The 27,220-nt window shown below is 36.7% G+C and overlaps 1 long non-coding RNA gene across 3 annotated transcripts in view; it reads right to left on the reverse strand.

Moving 5' to 3' along the window:
* LOC126959618 (uncharacterized) overlaps positions 1–27,220 on the reverse strand; it is a 504,393-nt gene that overhangs the window by 21,401 nt on the left and 455,772 nt on the right. For all 3 annotated transcript variants that reach the window (XR_007727578.1, XR_007727580.1, XR_007727579.1), the window contains one exon: positions 6,714–6,858. This is a non-coding gene — a long non-coding RNA (uncharacterized LOC126959618). The remainder of the gene's footprint in view (positions 1–6,713; positions 6,859–27,220) is intronic.

Here is a 27,220-nt window from a genome sequence, read left to right on the forward strand (position 1 = left end):
CTGTTATCCCAGCACTTTGGGAGGTGGAGGAGGGTGGATCACCTGAGGCTAGGAGTTCAAGACCAGCCTGGCCAACATGGTGAAACTCCATCTCTACTAAAAATACAAAAATTAGCCGGGCATGGTGGCACACCCCTGTCGTCCCAGATACTCAAGAAGCTGAGGCAGGGGACTCGCTTGAAACTGGGAGGCGGAGGTTGCAGTGAGCCAAGATCGAGCCACTGCACTCCAGCCTGGGTGACAGAGTGAGACTCCATCTCAAAAAAAAAAAGTAAAAAATAAAAATAAAAAATAATATATGCTGCTGATTCCTTCTCACTGCTAATAAGAGCTGGACAAGGTCCAACATAGTCTACCTGGCCTCAATTCCTACTTCACTCTTCTTTGCTTACTCTGCTAGCATCCACAGCAGTCGCCTCCAGATACTGACACTCGCTGGACATGCTCCCACCTTGAAAACGTGCTGTACAATTTCCTCTGCCTGAAATGCTCTTTCCCCAGGTATCTACTTGGCTAAATCCCTTACTTCTTTAAGATACATTTGATCAACCTCACCTTCTCAGTGAAGGCCCCTGCACTATTTAATATAGCAACATGCCAATCCCCAAGCCTCTTTCCCTCACTATACTCCTGATCCTATTCATCCCATTTCAGTTTTCCCACAGTCTTTTATCACCTTTTTAAAATTTATATATTATTTCTCTTGAATGTTAGTTCCTTTTTAGTTCACGAATGTATCCCCCACCCCACTATTTTTTTTTTAAAACAGAGTCTCACTCTGCTGCCCAGACTGGAATGCAGTGGTATGATCTCAGCTAGTGCAACCTCAGCCTCTCATAATTAGGCAATCCTCATGCCTCATTCTCCTGAGTAGCTGGGATTACAAGCACATGTCACCATGCCCAACTATTTTTTGTATTTTTAGTAGAGACGGGGGTGTCGCCATGATGGCTAGACTGGTCTCAAACTCCTGGCCTCAGGTAATCCACCTGCCTCAGCCTCCCAAAGTGCTGGGATTACAGGCATGAGACACTATGCCCGCCCTAATATATTCCATTTCTAAATAGGCTGGGCACTCCATAAATATTCATTGAATGTTGAATGAATAAATACATGATATGAATGCGCATGAGAAAGCTTCCCGTCACCAACACAGACAGTATAAAAGCTTCATGGAAAAGAATTGTCTATATCACTAAGTATTCAAACCTAAGTAAATGATATAAGATGGCCCTCTGTAAGTGCCAACAGACATCCGGACATATCCTTCCAGAAACTGAGAATAATTTACTCTCTATGCATTATTACTGATAGTCTTATAATTTTATAATTTACCATGGAAAAAACAGACACTAGGATCCCTTGGATACTGATATGGTTTGGCTGTGTGCCCACCAAAATCTCATCTTGAATTGTAGCTCCCATAATCCCCATGTGTTCCCCTGGAAGGTAACTGAATCATGGGGTGGGTTCTTCCCATGCTGTTCTCGTGATAGTTCATAAGTCTCATGAGATGGTTTTATAAAGGGCAGTTTCCCGCAACGGTGGAGGACATGGAGCAATAGGCTTAGGATGATGCACATGTGAGGTCGCAGTAGTCTGAAAATGTGCATAAGATGTATCTGACACATAGTTCAGCCATTAAAAATAGTCCTGCTAAGTTACTGAAAGGATAATGTCTCAGGATTTGCCTAAAACTTTTGTCTTTGCAGACATTCTTTCCTATATTTATTCTTTGTTCATTTTTAAGTAATATTGTCTGTTTCCCATAGAAAAAGGACAAGGTATTTGCCTATCTTGCAAGACATAACCCATCAGTTGCATCTAATTTTCCCAAGGAAGCAACCCAGAAGCCTGAACTAAACAACACCCAGAGCACAGATGAACCAGGCATGATCACACATTCTATCAATTCTAATGATCACATATTCTATCAATTCTAAGTATTTTTCTCTGAGAATATAAAACCATTTTGATGCAACTCCCCCAGAATTATCTCACATTAGTTTTTCAACTAAAATTCTTCACAAATATCTGCTAGATGTACATAATACAAAAGTATGATAGTTACAATGGAAAATGCAAAAGTATTAACAAGAACTATTTATCTTCTTCTCTATGTACATTTTGTATTTTCCAACATATTTAACCATAAAGTATATATTATTTTTATACTAGAAAAATAATAAAAATTTGTAAGATGTGATTATAGGGAGAAAAATGGTTTTTGTATTCTAAGGAGTTCTAAGGTTCAAAATGTTGTCTCTTTTGTTCATTGCTATTGGTTTATGGTTCTTTTAATTAATGAGAGGAAACATTAATTTAGAGCCACTAATGAACTTGGAAAAATTATCTTTAAAAAAAAACATGGCCCATAAACTAAAAAAAGAATTTAAAGTGTCCTGGATTTGCCATGAATCTTGTAGTAAGTGACAAAGCTCAATGGTAAAGGGTTCAGTTCATCAAGAAGAGCTAACTGTCCTAAACACATATGCACACAATACAGGAGCACCCAGATTCATAAAGCAAGTTCTTAGAGACTTACAAAGAGATTTAGACTCCCATACAGTAATAGTGGGAGATGTTAACACCCTATGGACAATATTAGACAGGTAATCGAGACAGAAAATTAACAAACATATTCAGGACGTGAACTCGGCTCTGGATCAAGTGGACCTGAGAGATATCTACAGAACTCTACACCCAAAAACAACAAAATACACATTCTTCTTATTACCACATGACACTTACTCTAAAATTGATCACATAATGGGAAGTAAAACACTCCTCATAATATGCAAAATAACTGAAATTATAGCAGTCTCTCAGACCACAGCACAATCAAATTAGAACTCAAGTTTAAACTCAAAACCATAAAACTACATGGAAATTGAACAACCTGCTCCTGAATGACTCCTGGATAAATAATGAAATTAAGAAAGAAGTTCTTTGAAACTAATGAGTAAAAAGAGAACAACATACCAGAATCTCTGGGATGCAGCTAAAGCACTGTAAAGACGGAAATTTATATCACTAAATGCCCACATGAAAAAGCTAGAAAGATCTCAACTTAACAACCTAACACCTCAACAAAAAGAACTAGAGAACCAAGAGCAAACAAACCTCAAAGCTAGCAGAAGACCAAAAATAACCAAATTCAGAGCCGAGCTGAAGGCAACAGAGACATGGAAAACCCTTCAAAAAATCAATGAATCCAGGAGCTGGTTTTTTGAAAACATGAATCAAATAGATAGACCACTAGCTAGACTAACAAAGAAGAAAAGAGAGAAGAATCAAACACAATCAGAAATGATAAGAGGGATATTACTACTGACCCCACAGAAATACAAACAACCATCAGAGAATACAATAAACACCTCTATTAACATAAACTAGAAAAAAAAAATCCTGGACAAATACACCCTCCCAAGACTGAACCAGGAAGAAACTGAAGCCCTGAATAGACCAATAATGTGTTCTGAAATTGAGGCAGTAATAAAGAGCCTACTGCCAATAAAAAAGCCCAGGACCAGATGGATTCACAGCCAAATTCTACGGGGGTACAAAGAAGACTTTATACCACTTCTACTGAAACTATTCCAAAAAATTGAAGAGGGAAGACTCCTCCCTAACTTATTTTATAAGGCCAGAATCATCCTGATACCAAAACTTTGCAGAGATACAACAACAAAAAAAGAAGACTTCAGGCCAATATCCTTGATGAATATCAATGCAAAAATGCTCAATAAAATACTGGCAAACTGAATCTAGCAGCACATCAAATAGCTTACGCCATGATCAAGTTGGCTTCATCCCCAAGATGCAAGACTGTTTCAACATACACAAATCAATAAATATGATCCACCACATAAACAGAACTAAAGACAAAAAATACTTGATCATCTCAATAGATGCAAAAAAAGGTCTTTGTTAAAATTCAACATCCCTTCATATTAAAAACTCTCAATAAACTAGGTATTGAAGGAACATACCTCAAAATAATAAGAGCCATATATGACAAACTCACAGCCAATATCATATTGAAAGGGCAAAGCTGGAAGTATTCCCCTGGAAACTGGCACAAAACAAGGATGCTCTGTCTCACTGCTCTTATTCAACATAATATTAGAAGTCCTGGCCAGGGTAATTGGGCAAGAGAAAGAAATAAAGGGTATTCAAATAAGAAGAATGGAAGTCAAATTATCTTTGCAGATGACATGAACCTATATCTAAAAAACCCCATCGTCTCAGACTAAAAGTTTTTTAAGCTGATAAGCAACATCAGCAAAGTCTCAGAATATAAAATCATTGTGTAGAAATCACTAGCATTCCTATACACCAACAACAGGCCATCAGAGAGACAAATCATAAATGAACTCCCATTCACAATTGCTAGAAGAAGAATAAAATATCTAGGAATACAACTAACAAGAGAGGTGAATGACCTCTTCAAGGAGAACTACAAACCACTGCTCAGAGAAATCAAAGAGGATACAAACAAATGAAGAAACATTCCATGCTCATGAATAGGCAGAATCAATGTTGTGAACATGGCCATACTGCCCAAAGTAATTTATAGATTCAATGCTATTCCATTAAACTACCACTGACGTTCTTCACAGAATTAGAAAAAAATACTTTAAAATACACATGGAACCAAAAGAAAAAAGGCTGAATAACCAAGGTAATCCTAAGCAAAAAGAACAAAGCTGGAGGCATCATGCTACCCAACTTCAAACTATACAACAAGGCTACAGTAGCCAAAACAGCATGGTACTAGCATAAGAACAGACACATAGACTAACGGAACAGAATAGAGAACCCAGAAATAAGACCACATATCTATAGCTACCTGATCTTTGACAAATCTGACAAATACAAGCAATGGGGACAGGATTCCATTAATAAATGGTTCTGGAAGAATTAGCAAGAATTAAAACTGGAACCCTTCCTTAAACACCGTTTATAAAAATTAACTCAAGATCGATTAAAGACTTAAATGTAAAGCCCAAAACTATAAAAACTCTAGAAGAAAATCTAGGCAATATCATTCAGGACACAGGTATGGGCAAAGATTTCATGATGAAAATGCCAAAAGCAATTGCAACAAAAGTGAAAATTGACAAATGGGATCTAATTAAACTAAAGACCTTCTGCACAGCAAGGAAATAATCACCAGAGTGAACAGTCAACCTACAGAATGGGAGAAAATTTTTTCAATCTATCCATCTGACAAAAGGTCTAATATCCAGAATCTATGAGAAACTTAAACAAACTTACAAGAAAAAAACAAACAACCCCATTAAAATAGTAGGCAAAGGACATGAACAGACACTTCTCAAAATACAACATACATGCAGCCCACAAACATATTTTATAAAGCTCAGCATCACTGATCATTAGACAAATGCAAATCGAAACTACAATGAGATACCATCTCATGCCAGTCAGAATGGCAATTATTAGAAAGTCAAGAAACAGATGCTGGTGAGAATGCAGAGAAAAAGGAATGCTTTTACACTGTTGGTGAAAAATGTAAATTAGTTCAACTATTGTGGAAGACAGTGTGATAATTCCTCAAAGACCTGGAGACAGAAATACCATTTGACCCAGCAATCCTATTGCTGAGTATATATCCAAAGGAATATAAATCATTCTGTTAAAAAGATGCATGCACATGTATGTTTACTGCAGTACTATTTACAATAGCAAAGTCATGGAATCAACCCAAATGCCCGTCAATGATAGACCGGATAAAGAAAATGTGGTACATATACACCATGAAATACTATGCAGTCATCAAAAGAAATGAGATTATGTCCTTTGCATGGACATGGATGGAGCTGGAAGCTGCTATCCTCAGCAAATAAATGCAGGAACAGACAACCAACACCACATGTTCTCACTTATAAGTGGGAGCTGACTGATGAGAACACATGAACACGTAGGGGGAAAAAACATACACTGTACACCTGTGGGGTGGGAGGGAGACTATCGGGAAGAATAAAATGGATGCTGGGCTTAATACCTGGGTGATGGGATGATCTGTGCAGTAAATCACCATAGCACACGTTTACCTATATAACAAATCTGCACATCCTGTACATGTACCCCAGAACGTAAAATAAATGTTGAAGGAAAATGATGTATTCACTACTGCTTGTTCTTATATTAAACAGCATAGTACAAATGCTCAAAAAGTTATCTAAACTAGTTATTGAGAGGTGGCTGAAGTCAGAGCACTGAAGTAGACTGGAATATGCTGGCAATGAGTCTTCTTACATTAGACTCTCCAAGCTCACAGAATTAAAAAAAAAAAGATGCATTATGTATTTTAAATAGAAAAAAATACATATAAGCCACATTTTACTCTCAAAACATTTTTACTTTTAATTAACATTTTAAAGAAATTTAACTTTTCTACACAATAAAAAGCATTTCAAAACTTAAGGAAAAAGAGAGACAAGGCTTAAACAGCATATGCAGAGCATAAGCTGTAAAAGATATGAAATGAGCATCCATAACAGTCTCCTCACTGCAGGTACACCATGCTGGGTTTGCACGAGGTATTTTAACTTAAAGTGCACTCAGTCAATCCCTTGTGCTCAGAGACCTTCAAGGGTTGGTAGGTGGAAATTCTCACATACAAAAACACTGTAACACAAGAGTGTACATCTACAGTGAGAAGTATCAGCTTTCAGAGTCTACATTACCTCTGCTTCCTTCACTATGAAAAATCATTAATGATCCATGGAACGCTCAGTAGGATTGCAGGTGTGCCTCTTTGTGCCAGTCAGAATGTCAAATAATCAAAGAGCTGGAAAGGATCTTCAGGACTCGCTAATGCAGTGCTTCATTCTGGAAAATGAGATCCAGGAAGAATAAGTACTTTGTTCCTAAAATGTTCTATACAAAAAAAAAAAAAACATCATCAATGTATTAAGATAATGCCTCTTAATTCCATAGTCTATCCTTTTATTATTGTAAAAGATCAACAAACTCCACACAGATAAACATATAATTTTCTCAAAGACAAGTCAACTTTAACATAACAACACCAACTCCAAAACAAACATATATACTTGAAAACTAAGATTGTGGCAGTGAAGACCTACATTATTGACTCAAATTTAAGAAAAATCTCCTATCCTTATACCAATGAAAATCCACCCCCCACCACCACCAAATAATCATCTTCCTTATTCTGGATTCAAATTTTAGCCTACAGATAAGAAGCATTTGTCCATACAGTACCAAACTCCATTTAGTATACCAAATAAGAATGTCACAGATTGGCCAGCTTTGAAATCACCAATTAAAGAAGTGCTGTGAGAAGAGAAAATTGACATTTTTCTCAACTTGTTTTTGCCAATAATCAAAGCTACAATTGGGATAGTTAGTAACTCCATATTACCCTGTCTAGTGCAAAAACAGACACGAAGTATAAGAAGTTAGCACTTGATTATAATAAAGCATATTTTCGCTGAACCACAAAGTGAAGGATGGAAGGTATATAAGCTTCACAAAACAGAGACCTGGGATCTAGCACTTGCTAGATGTGAAACTCTATGTGAGGTAATCTTTCACATAATATTTTCTTATCTACAAAATGACAAGGATAATGTCTTAAATGTCTTAAATGAGATGGTGTTGCCAAAGTTGTTGGCCCAAAGAAGGTAACTAACATAGGTAGATATATATTTTTCATATGTACCCCAAAGGGTAAGGTCATTTTATCTCAGTTTGCATTTGTTTTATACATTTTTATATGCAGTTTTATTGAGATATAATTCATATACCATAAAATTCACCCTTTTAAAGTGTACACTTCCATGGGTTTTAGTATATTTACGGAATTATAAATCATAAATGAAATCTAATTTTAAAATATCTTCACTACCCTAAAAAGAAATTCTGCACCCATTAATAGTTACTCTCATTCCCTTGTCCTACTTGGTAAGCCTAGGCGTTCACTAATCTTTCTGGATGTACAGAGTTGACTTTTCTTAGCATTACAATATCAATGGAATTATATATGTTTTCTTACTGGCTTCTTTCACATCATGTTTTCAAGTTTTATCCAAGCTACAGAATATGTCAGTATTTTATTTCTTCATATTGATGAATAATATTCCACTGTATTGATATGTTACATTTTAGTTTTCTACTCATCAGTTGATAGATATTTGAGTTTATACTTTGAAGTATTATGAATAATGCTGCTATGAACATCAGTGTACAGGGTTTCATATTGGCATGTTTTTCTTTTTCTTGGTTTTATAAATATATAAGAGTAGAATTGAAGCAAGCATGTATAGTAATTCAGTAATTAATATTTGTGTATGCATCAATGAAATTTCTGGATCTAATTATGATAATTCTGTTTACCCATTTGGAAGTACAGTCAAACTGTCATAGTTCATTCATTAGAAATGGTCTCTATAAACAAATATTTTCACTGTAGTGCCATTAATTTAAACACAGCAGCTACACAGGCTCTTTGAATCAGCCAGATCTAGATTAAAATCCTGGGTCTGTCACTGACTTGCTTTGTGAATATTAAGTATCTTAAATTCTTTCAGCCTCAGTTTACTTATTCTTAACACCTACCTATAAGAGCCACTGTGAGCATTAAATATAACCACACATATAAAAGAACAAGCAACGAATAGATTTCAATACATATTTCCTTTCCCTCTTCCCTTCCTTTCTAAAATCTACATTTACTTAAAGAATGCCTGAGCTGTGGTGTTTGGTTTCTTAGTGTAATAATGCCATCTGCTGGAAATGCCAATATGGTACTTAAGAGAAAATGGATCACACAGAGACATTAAATATGAAGTTCTACTATTCCTGAAATCAAAGCAACATTTTTCTCAATCTATTTATATTTAAAGGTGCCTTACTCTCTATATACATACATGTCCATTTTCTTAAGATCGTTCATGATTATATTTTCTTCAGTATATCAAAGGAGTAAATTAGTAGTAGAAACAACTTGCCATGAGTTAAAGTAGTTCTCTTAATAATATATTTTCCTAAGAACTATAGTTTGCTTTCAAATGTTTGTTATAGATCTATGAATTTAGCTATGAACTCAGATTTTTTAATTACATGGGAGCCTTGTTACTAACAAAAAAAATTTTTTTAACTCTCAGATCACAATACTTTTATTTCACAAGAAATGACCCAAAGGATGACCAGTCTGTTTACTTCTTAGAAGTAAACTGAAAATGTACTTTTATAGGGTAAAACTGTCTCTGAAAATTTTCTAATTGTATAAAAATAGATGATTGATTAGATGGATTGAAACATAGCATATACTTATTATGGAATACTAGTCATTAAAGATCAAGTCCTCAAAAATGTGTAATAATATATAAAAATCACAATTATATATGTGGATTAAATATATCATAAAACAACATGTATGACTTGATCAAAAGTTTGTTCAGATAACTAAATAGAAAAATTATAGATAGGTTGGTAGCCCCAAATGGTCACCAAAATGTTGATGATGGTTTTTATATATTAACTGTGAAATTAATGTATTTTTTTATGTGTCTAGAACAGAATTCTTTAATTTCCTGCAATAACTGGCATTGTATCACAATGACTCTTTTCTTGCTCATTGGGACATATTCATATGAGTACTAATCTTTTTCCTTAATATCTTTACAAGCTATATTTGGTAAAATTTTAAGTTGATTATTTCCCTTTAAAATATCCTTCCCAGTTCTTGCAGATTGCTTGGGTGAAATTTAATAATTCTTTGTATAGCCTTCCTTCATTAACAGTAACCCAAGATGTCACCTGACATATAACTAAAGAAAAAAAATCCATAAATATTCAAAGTTACTGTGGAGGTTTTATCACTAAGAGATGCTGTCCTTCCAGGAGTTCTACAGTGTTCAATGCTGCAATGACTCTTGATTTTTATGCATTTTAAAGACTGAGGAGAAGTCTAAATACAGTCGGAAAGACAAAGAAACTTTAAATGTGTTCAGCATAATGACAAAAAGAAGCATTTCCCCTCATTTGTTGAAGGGTAGTTCTGCAGGATTCCAACCACAGTAAAGAAAATGTTTGTATTTGAAACCTGGATTTTAGTTTTGCCATTTGTATATGTGTAAGTAATCCATTGGACACCAAAAAAAGATGGAAAAGGATATGGATACCTCAATAGATAGAATCCTCCAAGGGACCAGATTTAGAGGGCTAAAGCCCAGCCTCACAGTCTGTTGGCAGATGTCCATCTCCCACAACAGGAGCAAGGAATGTATCCCATGGCAAGATAGTCATGTGAGGGGGTGGAATTTGCTACAGGGGCATGGAGATCTCCATGCAGAGTTTTGAAAAACAAAGCAGAAGAGATACCCCTGAAAGCAGAAGAATCTGAGGTACATCCACGAAATCTGAAATAAATTTAACCCTTTTATTCTCTTTCCATGGCTCATGAGTACCATGATATTTCAACATTTGGTTAAATATTTATTTTCATGTCTCCTACATAGTAATCTCTACCAGATCAACTCCCTCAGTAAAACCTGTAATAGCCATATAGACTTGGAAAATGGTCTATTAGAATTAGCAATGATAAAATAGAACTGAGGCTTTCCCACATTCATTTCTTTAAGATCCAAATGTGGTAACAGCAACATGAGAGGAAAGGAATTCTGAGAAGTATCCAGCGCTAATCCATCTTTTTTTGCCTAGGTCAGATCAAAGTACAGCAGGGAAAGGTAAAGCACAGAATTGACTTAGAACTGGACATTATACAAACAAGGATTTTTGCTGACTATCCTATTGAGAGGTAATCTTTGAAAGGGGTAGAGCAGGAGGGAGGGGTACTGAAATCAGGATTACCCATACACATTTGGAGGGTAAGTGATCAGTTGAAATTAAGAAACATATTGAATTTCCACACGTAGTGAAAAGCACTGTTTTTGTAAATGAGAGAAAATTCCTAATCAAGTTGAAAAATAGGTCAAATAGATCCTTTGATATAAATCACCCAGACTATATCAAAGTCACATAGCTGTTCCTGGAGAGACCAGAGGGGCCTAATTTTAACTTGGGTAACTACAATTTTTGGCTTAGTTTTATTATTATTTTATGGTAATTAATAATTCATGATGATCACACTTATTTAGATGCTTTTCACAATTATCTCATTAAAATATAACAAAGAAATCAATTTTTGTTTCCACTTAACAGAAGGAAACAGAAATCAGAGAGATTAAGTAACAATTGCAAAGCTTGCAAATGACAGGAGTTCTATAGCAGGTCTGCATGACTCCAGACTTCCAAAAAGAGATTAAACTTTTCTTATTTGTTTTTACTAAGAGATCATTGGAATACATTTTGGATATGAAAGGAAAATAGGTAAATTAAGTCTGAATTTTTTTAGTGTATAATTGGGCAGTGGGAAAGAAGGCATGATATAAAATGTCCTTTCCCGTTTAATGTCTGATGTACATACTATGTTTACTTCTTGAGGAAATATATGTGTATAAATAGGCATCACAGAGAGTGCCAAAACGTAAACCAGCCTACAAATTTCTCAGGAGCCAATCAAAAACACTATTAAGTACTATATATATGAGTACTTACTTATTTAGGTAGATACACTTTAAAAATTTAATCGCAAGTAGATATCAAATATTATGAATTGCTAAATAGATGTTATAAACAAAAAGTCAATCACAAGCCCAAAGGAAAGGACATTAACATATTCTGGGTCAGATAAGAAAACTCAGACCTGGAAGAAATTAAATGGAAAGGGCTTGAGGGAGCACGAAAGGCAAGAATTTACAGATGAGAATATTATTACCTTAAGTGAACAACCTAGGTAAAGAAAGCTGTACTAAAATGACAGGCCAGCTAGTAAACTGTCCTGGGATCAGTCTACAAAAGACACTGAATTATAACAGAATAAAGCATCAACGTGATGCTAGAAACTCAGGTCATTCAATAACATATAGATTTGTCCTATTCCTGCTAAAGAAAAAAAATATATGGCTAGAGTGAAAATTGAAATAAACAAAAAGAATGTTTGTTGTTGCAGACTCCACCACCAATAGTATTGAGCAAATACTTTAAGAATATTGGTTTCATAGGGTACTATTTATTAACTGGCCCTGCGAGTCTTAGTAATCAGCCTATCTGAGGAAACTAAATGCCTCCATTTAGCCTATCCTAGGAGAGTGGATGAAAAGATATGCCTGGAATAGAGAAACTACTTCGAGTTTGGAACTAATTTGTATAGGTCCTTAAATAACAGTATCTTTAAACCAACATCCCTTACCTGTACCTATTGCCCAAGATGAGAATGTAATTACCTTGAGTGAAGAAATTAGGATAAGTTCCTAGCATTTTCCAAAGCGTTGTCTACAGATGTCTCCATTTCATCTTCTCATGTTAACTCCTCAATCCAATCCATTATGGCCTCCGACCCTTACACAACATGGAATTATTCCTCTTAAGGTCACACATGGCTTCCTTGTTGCCAGATTAATGGACCCGCCTTTCTGGCCTCATCCCGTTTTATTTTAAGTGACATTTGACAGAATCAGCAGTTCCTTTCCTTGAGAAACACCACATCCTCAGCCTTGAGAAAACCAAACTGTTTTTCCTCCTGCCATTTTGGCCACTGCTATTCAATCTTCCTTACTAGCTCCTCTGCCCATCCCCAATATCTACATGACAGAGTTCCTCAAGATCTTGCACAAATCTCTTTCTCTCCCTCTACACACCCAATCTGCTGGTCTCACCTTTCCCATGGCTTACATATGGGCCATATGCTGCCATCTCCCCAATTTACATCTCTAGCTTACACCTATCCTTTGAGTTCTAGTCTTTGTAATCTAGTATCTTATTTGATATCTTCACTTGGATGTCTCACAAGAGGCCAAACTTACAGATGAGAATATTATTACTTTGCAGATGAGAATATTATTGAAAGAAGTCTGATACTGACTTCTTGATTTTACTTCAAATTATGTTTCTCGTCTACTTCTCTCTCAATGAATGGTAAGCTAAGAACCTGAGGAAAAAAACCTTTATTCTTCCCTCTCCCTCACCTCCCAAACCAGTCTATCTGTAATTCCTGTTAATTCTATTTCAAAATTATATCTTGTTTATTGCTCCCCATCTCCATGGCCACCACTGTAGTCCAAGACCGTACTGTTTTTCTCACAGAATGCCTCCTAATCAGTTTCTTGCTGCTTCTGTTGCCCTCTGCTAATCCATTATACCCAGAGCAGCAGAGTAAACTTTCATAAATTAAAAATGTAAACCAAATCTTGTTAACATCTGCTTAATACCCTGCAGGGTTTCCCATTATAATTGGAATGAAATCTAAAGGCTTTATACGCCTTAGCCTCTGATTATATCTCCTCTTGGACCTCTCTCCTGCCGTTCACCACACACCAGCTGCACTGGCCTTCTTTCAATTCCTATAACAGGCCAAGTTCTACGTCTGGGAGGCTCTTCTCAAGGGTATTCATAGGGTTGGCTGCTTCTTGTCCTTTGGTTCTTGGCTTTAAACTTCCACAGCTCAGAAAAAGCCTCTTCACCACTTATCTGAGTAGAGTCCTTTTCCCACACAGCCACTGCTCTATTCCATCACAGCACAACTTGTGTCTTTCATAGTACTTTGCAATGTCAAATGGCACCTTCATATTAAGAACTTCTAGTTGTTTTTTTTTCTAATCCCTTATTTCTTAGAAGTTATTATTTCCTTTTATTTCTGTAAGCCTCACCATTTACATTGTATTTTATTTATTGCTTTTTCTGAGGCCTTCTCATTTTATTTTTTAGTTCCTTTTCATCTCCAAGTTCGTCTTCACTCCCTGCCCCATTCCCAGACAACCATTCTAATGTTTTAGATACATAATCCTTCAACGGTCTGTCTTTTTAAATATGTAGAGCTATTTCCTAGACAGATATGCATAATTTACATACATGTTATTGCCTTGTAGACTTCATTCTATTTCTGCTATTTTTGTTCAGGTACATATTTTTTAAATCTATGCTGGTCTATGTCCATTAGTCATTGTTTCTAAGTGCTACATACTATTCCATTATGTTCAATGTATTTGCTGCCTCAAGCCTCCCACTACCACTAACAAGCCTGCAACAATTTTTTTCACTTGTTCTTATGAAAATGCTTCTATGGAAAAAAAAAAGCCCAGGAGTCAATGGGTTATAGGAAATATTGGTATATAATTCAATAAGTACTCCAGAATTGCCCTCCAGAATGGCTACTCCAATCTACATTTCCACAAGGGTTCCAGACTTCTTCACAAGCTGATGAAGGGTTCTAGGAAAGAACAGAAGAGCTAGGTATTTTGAGACCTAAGATCCAAACAGGCACAACACCTCTCTTCCCCTTCTATTGGCTAAAGAAAGTTAATAAGGCAACCCAAATGCAAGGATAGTGAAATAGTCTCTATCACTTGATGGGAGGAGTTTGCAAGGTCACAGTGTAGAGGACAAGATTAAAAGAAAGCCATTAGTTGTGGCTATCAATGCTACCAATCTACTGTAAAAGGTAAAAAGTAACTTCTAGGTCAAAAATATCTTACAATAAATGATTGAAGGATTAACATAAAGGAGATATCATATTTTGGGTCATTTTCTTCAAATTAGAACCTGTGGGTAGGAGTGGGAATTCACTCATTATTGAGTGCAGACTACCTGTATGGGACTGAGCTAGATGCTGGAGACAGAAGGAAGAGACAGCTCTCCTGCCCAACTTCCATGGCAGGATACAGACAAGCCAACAAAGGTTTATCATAGCAATATGGTATGTGGTAAATGAGATCAAGAAAGGCTTTCAAGTGACATCTAAGAAAAGTCCTATAACATGAGCAAGTAGTGAGGAGAAAGTCTGAAGAGGAAAAAACATGTAGAAAGAAGTTAACTATATAGATTTTGTTGTTGTTGTTGTTGTTCTAATCCAATGGCAAAGACACATCTGGGACACAATATCAGGACTAAATACTATCACTTCTTTCTTTGCCTTCTACCAGTCTCCACCCAAACCTGTTTTCCTCTTATCCTGGAAACCACTGCACTGACCACAGTCTTTGTAACTCTTAACTGAGTATGTAGCAACTAGTTAAGCTTCCAATTATTTCATCTCACCTATCTGCTTCCAGAATTCACCAGGGTGCTTATATCTCACTCTCCTGTGCCTATGCTTCCTCTTCAATGTCTTAAACTTCATAGAATGTTGTGTTTTATTGTTCATAATAATGAGCAACACTCCAAATCACACTGCTTTGAAAGCACTAATAGTCTAAATTCAAAGTCTCACAACTATTGTGATGACCCCATCAAAAAGAAAAAGCAAAAATTCAAGAAACCAATGTCAAATTAATGCTAGAAAATGCTAGAAAGACCTCACAGGCTACAATTTATTTGGCAATTCTTTAAAGAAGTGAATTCTGATAAAGAACCATAGCCAAAATGGTCTTTAATAACAATAAAATAAACTATGTAAGTACACGGCATGAAGATACTTATAGGTACCTCTAATAAGCACATTTTTTGTTGAAAAGTTGTATAATGAAACACAAACTGTCTGCTAATTTCATTAGGGATCTATTAAGCTAGCAGGACTCTAATACACAAATGGAGTAATTGTCTTCATCAACAGCAGGAGGACAATTTACCAGAAGAAGAAACCATTTAGATGGCACAATTAAGTTATATTTCTTCTCCTTTTCTTCCAGATAAATTAAAAAGATGAGCATTAATGTTATTTATTGTTTTCAGAGTTTTCTTCCATTTGCTTTTTGCCTTGTTTTACCATCACTTACTGTCAAGCTCCTTCTATGTGTCAGACACTCCCGATTACCTATTCAGCAGCCATTGCCCTTTTTGTCCTTCTGCATAAACACGGGTCCCAGGCCTAGCCCCAGAAGTAGAGCCTGATTAATCCAGCCAGTCACAGTAATTCCAGTCCCCCTTGGCATGAACATGTGATGTGATTTTTGGCCAATGAGAAAGAAGAGGAAAGCTACCAAAGTCTTTGGTAGAAGTTTCTGTGGCCATAAAACGAAGCAAGAAGGCCGGGCGCGGTGGCTCAAGCCTGTAATCCCACCACTTTGGGAGGCCGAGGCGGGCGGATCACAAGGTCAGGAGATCAAGACCATCCTGGCTAACGGGGTGAAACCCCGTCTCTGCTAAAAATACAAAAAATTAGCTGGGCGTGGTGGTGGGCGCCTGTCATCCCAGCTACTCGGGAGGCTGAGGCAGGAGAATGGCGGGAACCCAGGAGGCAGAGCTTGCAGTGAGCTGAGATCTGGCCACTGCACTCCAGCCTGGGCGACAGAGCGAGACTCTGTTTCAAAAAAAAAAAAAAAAAAAGAGGCAAGGAAAAGATGGTCCCACTTCTTCTCCTGGATGTTATTGTATTTCCACGTGACTGACTTCAGGACTGTAACAACCATCTTGTAACCCATGAGAAAAGGAACCTACCATAATGAAAATGGCAGAGAGACAAGATATAAAGAATCAGATCATTGATGACTTCATTGCATTGTATCCTCTAATTAACTAACCTTGGAACAGCCCTATGATACATGATAAAATAAATTTCTTATGATCTCTTTTTTGGTTGGGGCTTTTCTGTTATATATAGTAGAAAACATTCTAACCAAATAATAGACCCTAAATACAAATTTCTTCATTGTCTTGTAGTATATAATTTGGAAAGAGCCAGTTGTACATCAAACCGGCCAGTATTTAATAGAGAGAACTCAGCACTATGAAGGAGACCTCGATAACTAAATTAACTGTGATGAAACAATTCAGACAAACCAAAACCATCAAACAGAGGTGAAAACTTGTCTTTAAAATACTGATATTACTATACTGACATGTTTCAACTTAAATGACTACAGAGACAAAATCATGATACTAAATTGTAGTAAATTAATAATTGTGAGTCAATAAAAGTATTTGCCTTTTTAAACTGGAAACAAATATTTCTCTATCTATATTGTATTTTAAAATTTATAAGTGCCTTATAAAAAGTAAAACATTTTACTAGCCTCACATCAAAGGCAATGTACTCTAGTTGTCATGCTAAGAAATCAGACAGATCTTTTCGGTGTTTTTTGTTGTTGTTGTTGTTTCATTACAGTCAAGTTGTCAAAACAAAATTTTATTTTTTTTAATGTAGAGAAGTGAGGTCTTACTATGTTGCTCAGACTGGTCTTGAATTCCTGGACTCAAGCAATGCTTCTGCCTCAGACTCCCAAAGTTCTGGAATTACAGGTGTGAGTCACCATGCCTGAGAAATCAGACAGATCTTGACTGAACCTGCAAATTATTTGTCTTTCTATGTCTAAGTTTCTTAATCTATAACATCAAGATTATACTAATTACCTCATAACATTTATATAAGGGTAAGTTGAAATAATCCCTGTAATGTCCTAATATATTTAAAGTGGTTGGTATTGTAAGCTATCATTGTTGTTCCTATTTTAATTGATATTAGTTTATAATTCCTTAAAGAGATGCTCCCCAATGTCAATGGTAATGAACTCATTTCCCAACCTATAAAGTTTCTATTGATCATGGCAGGTTCTTGAACCCAGTCCAGAATAAAATTCCAGAGATTCGCTTGAAGAACATTGAGCAATGGAGACTACTATTTGAAATTCTTGCGTGTTTCCTTACTGCTTATGAACTAAAATGTTGCAACCATGGTTGTTACTATTTATAAGGTAATCATGAAATACTAGTCCTGTCTATGATGACAAAATATAGAACTCTGAGTTTCTTGCAGAAAATCCTGCAGAATAGGAGATAGCAAAACACCATGAGTAGTGATCTCAGTGAGAGTGAGCATTGCTAGCTAGCATTTGTTTTGGCCCTGCCATCCAAATATATGACTTTGGGTATGTCTCCTTACATCTCTGATTGTCCTGTAAAATAAAGGAATTGTGAGTCATCATTTTAATAGTCCTTTTTATTTCTCACATTTCATCACTATTATCACTACCACAGATATGAGATAACATGTGTTGATTATATTCTAAAAACTGTGCTAGGTGCTTTATGTGCAGGTGCCATTTAATTATCCCAATAGATTTAGTAGGCAAATATTCTTTTCCCCGTAAAAATTGTGAAACTCAGACTGAGAGAGGTTAAATGATTTGCTTGGCATATCAGTCAGAATGCTTATAATTTCCTATTCTGGATTCCTTATTTCTAGTAGCCAACAAATAACTACATAGAGAACAGTCTGAAATATATTATGATGCACCCCTGTTGTGGTACTTTGCTCTCAAAATTACAGACACCTGAGTTAAGTTGACTCATATTTTTAAAAACAAAAAAGAAAAATTTTTATTATGACATGTTTGTCAAGTCATAAAAAGTGAAAAGATCAATTTTCTATGTTAAATATCCTTTTTAAAATCAATATATATCAGGTTTGCTTACCTAGAAATAGCTTTGTAATATTTTAATCATATTTTAAATGTACATCTGTCTTTCTACACAGTATCACCATAAATTCCATATATTGTTCTTTATGGTAAAGAACCAAAGAAATTTTTAAGATAAGTAATATATTAATTTTCTGATATTTTTGCCCTTTCTTAAGTTTCTAGTTCACTTACCAGCTGGATATCCAATACATATATAATTTTATTTTGAGAAATGAGAGTCTGTTCTAGACATGACCCACCTGCCATTGTAATACATAGAATTACTGATTATATATACCATTCTCAACAGATAAAGGATACACAATTGCCTCCTACGACTGTGATAGCAAGATGGCAGTTACAATTGGCACCTAAAGAAACAATACATAATTGCCATCCACTAAACTAACAGAGAGACAAAGAGAGGAGGAGAGAGAGAGATTACAGGCACAATAGCCAAAGCAGTAGAGAGAATAAACAACGCTCAGTCCTTATTTTGAGCAGAAGAGAAAAAAGGCAATTTACACTTAGAAATACCATCTCAGGAGTAATCTATTGTTGAAGGATGACTCATATTATGTCTTTTACAAGTTCCTTTTGCTCACTCTACAGATGAAACAGGAAAAGGTGAATATAAAATCTGACTTAGCCAGCCCACAGGCACCAGGAAAACAAATTATGATAACTTCGCCAATGACAATTATAAATGACTTTATATACAGTGAAGTTTTACAGAGCAAGACATAAAATTGATATTTCCTCTGGAAGTTAATTTTTTCCTAGAAAATCAGGTTTATACCATAGTTGCTTATCTTATATTGGTGGGAAACACACAATATAGATGGTCTAATAATATGGGTACTGGGCTACATGCTATTCCTACAAGGTATTTCAATGTACAGATTTTTAAGATACTTTTCATCTTCACATTTCTTGCTAATTTTTTTATGTTTAATATCAAATTACACCAGTTTTATAACTCCTTCCTCTAAATTTGTTATCAGTACTTGAGAAGAATAAAGAGGACTGACTTTTCTATCAACACAAATACAGATACAAATGTGTGTACAAATAAAAATGTGTGATCTTAGACAGAGACAGAAACAGAGAGAGAATAAGACTGATTCCTGCTGATTGACAGCTGTGGGCCTGGGTGAACTAAGTTTATATGGATATTTTTATAAAAATAAATACTGACAACTGCTGTGTTTCTTCCTATTTTTGAAAAATATGAGGGGGAAAAAAACACTTCTGCATCCCTTGAACACAAAACCCAGCCAAGACATGAACAGATTATTAGCATTGTGGAGCCTTGCAAAATTTAACCACATATGTGCTATCTCAGCAGTGTAATTCATAAAGGATGACGTCTGCACAATCTGCAGAAGCATGAATTGTACTGCAAGAGAACAATATTTCGGAAGTTACAATATTGTGATGTTTGTGGCAGGGCTGGTAAATTGAAAAGGTAGTAAAAGCCCATAAACAGATAGTGATGTTTCTTTTTTACAAAGAAATTCATATAATGAAAGAGATTATGGTATAATACATAGAATTCCTAACACTCTAATGACTATCTCCATTATAAATTAAACAAGGATCTTTGACATGTTTATCCTGCCTTTGCCTTAGTGTTGAGGTGGGGAAAGAGGCTCAGAGTTCACTCTTCTTATTGAAAGTGAAGCCCCTTATATAATCTAAGAAAAAGAAAACCAACAGCAAAGCAAATAGATTAAGATTAAAAAGCATTTCATTTTTAAGGTCATTGTCCTATATTCTGATATCTCTTTTATTGGAAAGGCCTGGTGTCAACATCTATACAATATAATATTCAGCACCATATAGTTCTAGAAACACTTTCACCATGGGTCTGTTTAAATAGTAACAAGAATCTCCACCAATATTTACAGGGTACTTACTGTGTACTGGGCCTTGTTTTGGGATCTTCACATGTATGTACCTCTCACTTAATCCTCATAGTAACTCTTTAAAGAGCGATAATTACTACTATTTTGAAAATAAGGAATTGAGACTCAAATAAATTAAGGAACTTTCCTAATGTTGCACAATTATTACATTAGGGAATTGGTATTCTCTTAATTTTTTCAGTTCCCAAATTCATCAACTAATATACACATCATGCTGATTTTTGGCATAACCCCATCAGGGAAAAATGCCAATCTCAGGACTGCTTGAGTCAATCTGGGTTATGCACAGCATTTCCCAACATGGTCATGTATGTGGTTGCCCAAACAATGATCATACAATATCATTAGCATTTATAAACCAATGTGTTGACAGGAAAATCAGAGCAAGTTAATGGCATCACAACACTGCCAATTCTTCCTTCATGTTGTCATATTTCTCAGCTTTTACTAATGATAAACAAAAGCAATAACAATTTGTGGCATTTTTTATATTATGAAGTTGTTATCTAAGACATGAGCCATTATCCCTTTGAATGCATAAAGACTCATACAATCAACTCCTTCTATCTGGGGGAAATGTTTTAACTCTAAACAACTATTAATGTATCTTTTATTTAGATTTATAGCTGCACAACCTGTTTCTCTCTTTGTCTTGGCTGACTTGAAATTAAGAACTAAAATCCTTTTATCTACTATATCAGCTTCTTCAGTTTAGGGTTTTCATATAATACTTTCCTCCTATGGATTATATGGTTGCAATGAACTGACAGGATGTTCATTCATCTTCACTAGGCTTCCCTTCTAGCCTACTGGTTAAAAAAATACTGGTGCTAGGATTACACTCCCCAAAATTCTGATTTATTGATTTGGGTTGAATTCCAAGGGTTATAATTTTTAAATATGTCCAGATGATTCTAATGTTCAGCTGTGGCCTAGTACTATTAACAGAGCACTCTTGGATCAAGAGTTAAATAGAATGTGCTAGGATTGCTGAAGGAATCATTTCAACTAGGAAAAAACTGTCAGACTCTCACTGTGTTGCTAACCATCTTGTCTCAGGGATTACTAAAATAAAGTATCCCATCAAATCCTAAATACCAGTCTACACACTACCATTCTTTTATATAAGGGAGCTAGAGTGCCTAAGGGAAGCCATCTTTTCATGGAGCAGTACATAGCATCAGCTCTTCCTAATCTTCAATGGAGGATCCTTCACCATGGAGGAAGAGGGCACATTCAACTCACCCCTTCAGTAGGGGCAGAACAGAAGCACTGGCACAGTTTTCTGCAACTGTGTAGAATGTGATGGCATTTTTTTATGATTTGCTAAGTTATTTGCTGAGTGTCAGGAGAGGGGGATCATGCAGGTGGAAGTAAGCAAAGTTGAGAGCAGGTGTCACTAAGATATACGAGATTCTCTTCAATGAAGAGGAAGTTGTGTGGATACCCAACAGTTCATGAAGACTCCAACAGCAAAAGTTTTCACCTTTGTTAGGAAGAAAACTTACTACAGAACTGTGCACAGCAAAGCTGAGCAGAGCCCTCAAAGGATTAATAATTATACTGCAGCTAACAGTCAGAACACCAACCTCAGTCACCCAGGGAACCAATGACCAGTTTCACATCAAGTTCATCAGTAACCAACAGGCAGTAAATAGCACCTCTCACCCATTGGCCACACATACGTGAATATCTCCAGGAACCCACTCCAGCATACACCCACCATGCCATGTCATCAGGCTAGGGCAGGTTTGGGAAAGCAAACCCAGGAGGAACAGGAAGCCTGAATCTTGCAGATCTCCACCACCAAGAAGCCCCTTCTTACATCCACCCCGACTGTTCTGGAGTTGAGACCGATAAATTGGGAAGTGGTTAAGATTTGGCTACTTACAGGACTGGGCTGATATTTGAACTGGAATGAAACAAAACATAAGCTGTTTTCTTAAGGAAGCTTAGGTGATTCAAGGTCAAGAATGATCCTTGGAGAGTTTCAAATTATGCACAATTCACATTTGTACCTATCTAAGTGTTGACTATTCAACCAAGCTTCTCCATAATTATAACATTTCATTTTCCATTTGTGATTCAAAATTTTTGGCTCTTTTCTCATTATTCATGTTTTAGGAGCATAAGTTGAGTACTTTTTAACCTTTTAATTGGGAGCTGCTTCAAATGACATCTGTTTTGAGCAGTAATGATTCACATGATGTATGACAAAAATATATTTACTAAACATAGTTCATTTACTACCAAGTTATGTCACTGTATGTTTTAGGAGCATAAGTGGAGTACTTTTTAACCTTTTAATTGAGAGCTGTTTCAAAAAACATCTATTTTGATCGGTAATGATTAACATGATGAAGGACTAAAATACATCTACTGAACATAGTTCATTTACTACCAAGTTATGTCACTCTGTTAGAATCTGGGATTGTTACCAGGAAGCACAGAAGTCCCTAGTCCTTGTCAACTTGGGAAAAAGATTTCAGTCAGGAGGCAGTTTAAAGATAACGGAGAGTGTCACTGAAGGAAAACAGGGAAAAAAGAGCTTATTGCAGAAAAAAATAAGCACACACCAAGACAGAAGTGGGCTGCTCTTGCAGGAAAACAGCCCCAAGGGCCCTGCACTGTGAGTTTTATCATGTCAGGTTCCCTTTTCAAGTTCCCTCCTCTGTCTCAAGTTTCCACGTTTTCCTTTTGTCTAGTTTTCCCACTCCTGGCTTAGGTCCCTGCATTTGTCCCCATCCAGACTTGTGGGACCCTCCTTTACTGTTGGTTAATCCACATACACGGGCCAGAGATCAATATGAATCTTGATAATGGTGGTACTGCTCATTACCACCACCCCAGAAAAGTTGTATAGCAGTCACATCTCTACTTATTGCACCTGTGTATCTCTTGGGAAGGCCCCTTTTGCTCTCTTTCCTCCTTTATCATCATGTACCTAGCAACATTCTCACATTTTAACTGTAGAGTGAATGATTATTGTGACATCTTCAGAGGCATTCCAGGGTGTTTCTGCCTAGGTACCTCCTCTCCTTGCTGCTTACCCACTCCAGCATTAGAGATGCTATTAATATGTAAATTTGGGGTGGTCCTTCAGGTCTGAGACTTTCCAGACTTTTCTTTTCTCAAGGCTACCCCTCCTGCTCATGCCTGGCTATCTGCCGACTCTAACAGGTTCATACATGTAATAAGACATTGTGTTTGTCTTGAAGTTTTTGAATTATTGTACTGTTAACTGGTTAAAAGCTCACTGCCTGGATTTGGACATATCTGCGTTCGAACTATCTTCGCCAAAAGTTAGAAGGAATAGGCTATAAAGGAACTGGATTTTAATGTAAATGTGAAGTTTTAATTATTTAAATGTTCACTGGAAGTCAATTATATTTCCATTAAAACGCAAATGTGCATTTGAATTCAAGCAGAGGTACATTACAGAAAGGAATTGGCAGTGAAGTGCAGGGGATTTTTGTGACCAGGTGATGGGAAAGAGGATAAAGAGTTGGGTGAGTGCTGTACTAACTTGGTGTGCTTTTTGAAAAGAAAGAAAAGTGAATGAAGTAGAAGCTACCAAGGATATGCTCCTACAGCCTGGGAAGAAGAGAATTTTATAGTGAGGCAGAAGGAAATTAGTCATTCTGTTTCAGGAAAGGGGTCCTGATCCAGACCCCAAGAGAGGGTTCTTGGATATCGTTTAAGAAAGAATTCAGGGTGAGTCCACAGTGCAAAGTAAAAGCAAGTTTATGAAGAAAGTCAAGTGGTGAAAGGACAGCTACTCCACAGACAGAGTAAGATGACCCTGAAAGTAAGATGAGGAACACATCCACCCTAGGTACAATGCTTGTATATATAGGGAGATGTGGTCAGCTACAAAGATTTGTGATCAAGGATTAATTTTCTTAATTAACTATATTTTGCAAGAATCAGTATTATTATCTTTAAAGCAAAATTAAGAATGCCTTTGTTCTCCAGATATTGGGATATCTGAACACTCCCTAGTCTGGGTTTGTTTTAGTAAACATTATTAATTTGTTTCCTTAACCGTAAACATCTAGAGGCTAGGAATGCCTGATATTCTGAGAATGCGGCCCAGCAAGTCTCAGACTCATTTTCCTAGCCCTCACTCAAAATGGAGTCGCTCCGGTTCTAGTGCCTCTGACAGTTCTACAGGGAATTAGCTACTCTGGGAATACTAGGAAATGTTGACTTGAAGGGGAGGCCCAGAATTACCTTAATTGTCACTATAATATAGAGGAATAAACTATAACCATAACCAAGAAAGTCTCAATGCCTTAAAGAAAACAGCTTGAACATGATATTCTTTATTTGTTTCATAGGGCTGCTATAACAAATAACCATAAATGCGGAGTCTTAAAGCTACAGAAATTTATTTTCTTACAGTTCCAGAGACAACAGTCCAAAATTAGGGGGTCAGCAGGGCCACACCACCTCCAGAAGCTCAAGGGGAGACTCCTTCCTTGCCTCTTCCCGCTCCTCGCAGATGCTGGCATTCCTTGACCTCCTTGGCTTATGGCCACATGACACCAGTCTCTGCCCCTGTCTCCACACTGCCTTCTCCCGCATGTGTATCTTTCTCTCTTCTCTCTTATAAAGACCTTGGCATTGAATTTAAGGCCCACCTGGGTAATCCAGGGTAATATCTCAAGGTTATTTAATTATATCTACAAAAACCTTTTTTCCAAATAAGGTAACTTTCATTGGTTTCAGAGATTTACATGTGTACATAGGTTTTTGAGAGCCAGAATTCAAACCACTGTAGTCCACCCTATTGCCCTCAAATATTTATATCTTTCCAATGTGCAAAACACATTCAGGTCACCCCAACATCCTCTGAAATATCAGCCTATTACAGCCATCAACTATAAGTACACAATCCTATCTGAATGTCGGGGGCTCAAAAGTCCCAAATCTCTTCATCTAAATCAGGTATGGGTAAAACTGTTTATAGCAGTGAATCCATATGGGTCTGCAGCAACCTTAATTCTTGCCTCCTCAGAAGAAACAATTTGACCAAGGGGCATAAGGTGAGTGAAAGACCTTGGCAAATTTTAGAGTGGGAGTGAAAGTTAATTCAAAAGCTTTAGAGCAGAAATGACAAAAAATAAATAGTATGCTTGGAAGATGGCCAAGCAGGCAACTTGAGAGATCAAGTGCACTGTTCGATCTTTGACTTGGAATGTTATATACCAGCATACTTCCCAGGGGTGGTGTCCCTTCTCTACTGACTCTTTCCTTGGGGTGGGCTGTCCACATTTGCAGTGTCCTGCCAGCACTTGGGAGGGGTCACATGAACAGTGTGTTTACTGGAGTTGTACACATGCTCATTTGTGGTGTTCTTCCCTCACCAGTCAAATGTTCCTAGAAGGTCATCTACCAGTTAAACTCCACTATTTTGCCATTTAGTGCACATGCTTGAGGCCATGCCCAACTCCTGAGATCTTACTGGGGAGCTGCTAATCACCAGTTTCAGGTGTTTCTATTTATTGGAAGACTTCCTTACCCTTGTACTGGCTATGACCAATTATTATTTTAGAGAGACAGTTAACAACCACCTGATCATCAACTGATGATTGCCTGGCATTCCTGGGTTGGGTGGAGGAGGGCCCCCCGACCTGCTCATGTCTGACTAGCTACCTACTGTAACAAAACTAGATATGAATAATCCTGGAGCCAAATTCCTCTTCATCTGTGGACCTGCGAAACTAAAAACAAGTGATCTGCTCTTAAGATAAAATGCTGAGAGTGGAATAGGGTAACAGTTATAGATATTCCCATTTCAAATAGGAGAAATTGGAATAAGGAAGTCACCCATCCTTAGAAAGTCTAACATGCAGCAGGGGAAATATTAGGTTTCAAGGCCCAAGAATAATCCTCTGTGACTCTCGGCTCCAATCACCGGGCCTACTGCTCTGCCCTAATAGGCCTCTGGGCCTGTGGCTTATATCTCTGTCTCTGAGGTTATAGCTCTGGCATTGGAATCATTCTTTTATCTTGAAGGGTAGCACATGTTTCTAGGCAAGTAGTTCTTGCAGCCCATTTCCTGCCTTTAGACTTCCAGTAGTCCAATAGCCTTCTTTCATTTCATCCTCTGTCTCTTTCAGTCCAGCCTGGTAGTGTGTCTGCAGACATAACATCTTCACAAACCTTGTGGATTTCCTAAGTATGTCAACCAGTCTTGTGTCATTAGGGAAGAAGGTCCTCCACAGATTTCCCTGGATAACCTCCTCTCTATTCCTGGCTCTATTCCTGACATGGTTGAGTGATTCCATAAATCATACATCTAATCTCAGCAAAAAGTGGTCCAGCCATACCCTTGGCTTCTCTCCAGAGCATGCTTTCCTAATAGTAGCATCTTCTGCAATCTGTATATATTGCAAATTTCCCAAATCACATGTGCTGCTTTTTTTGCCTCAATGGTTCCTTCCTCAATTTATCTTTTTCATTTTATTGTAATCAAAATGAAGAAACAAAGCCACACCTTTAATACTTAGCTTGGAAATTTCCTTGACTAAATATTCAAAGGCTATCACCTACAAGTTCTGTTTTCCATACAAATATAGGACACAATTTGGCCAAAGTTTCTTCTCCTACAAAGGACACGAACTCATCCTTTTTGATGGCTGCATAGTATTCCATGGTGTATATGTGCCACATTTTCTTAATCTAGTCTGTCACTGATAGACATTTGGGTTGATTCCAAGTCTTTGCTATTGTGAATAGTGCCGCAATAAACATACGTGTGCATGTGTCTTTAGAGCAGCATGATTTATAATCCTTTGGGTATATACCCAGTAATGGGATGGCTGGGTCATATGGTAC

This window comes from Macaca thibetana, chromosome 7 (genome assembly GCF_024542745.1).
Source record: "Macaca thibetana thibetana isolate TM-01 chromosome 7, ASM2454274v1, whole genome shotgun sequence".
Taxonomy (NCBI): Eukaryota; Metazoa; Chordata; class Mammalia; order Primates; family Cercopithecidae; genus Macaca; species Macaca thibetana.